Below are 723 nucleotides of genomic sequence, written 5' to 3' on the forward strand. Positions count from 1 at the left end.
GGTGGGAAACTCAGTGTTTCCCAGGAATCCCCACCACCCTTCCACTCTTTCTTTTCCAGAAGAAAGTGTCATGCAGCAGGTTTGGAGGTGAGTTACGTTGAATGCACTCGAAAAATGCCGAGGAAAAAATTATTTCACAGCGAAGTACGAACGGGTCCTTCACGAAATATTTACCAGAGATCGGTACAGGTATGCGAATAGAGGGACCGATGTGACTGATAAAGAATGGCTGAGCGTCTGGCGGAACAGAGGGAAACAGAAAGAAGCAGGAGAGATCAGGAACCGAAGGCGCGGAGAGCTGTGCATTTGGCGAAACAGAGGGAAAGAGACAAAAGCAGGAGACATCATGAATCGGATGGTCATGTGAATACAAACGGAATAACACTAGTTTCGCGCAAATCTGACACACGTATATATATATATATATATATATATATATATATATATATATATATATATATATATATATATATATATATATATATATATATATATATATATATATATATATATACATATATACACACATATATATATTTGTATATATATTTATATCTATCTACCTATCTATCTATCTATCTATCTATCTATCTATCTATCTATCTATCTATCTATTTATCTATCTATCTTTCTTTCTATCTATCTATCTATCTATCTATCTATCTATCTATGTATCTATTTATTTATCTATATATCTATCTATCTCTCTCTATATATATATAT

This window comes from Octopus bimaculoides, chromosome 9, assembly GCF_001194135.2.
Source record: "Octopus bimaculoides isolate UCB-OBI-ISO-001 chromosome 9, ASM119413v2, whole genome shotgun sequence".
NCBI classification, from domain to species: Eukaryota; Metazoa; Mollusca; class Cephalopoda; order Octopoda; family Octopodidae; genus Octopus; species Octopus bimaculoides.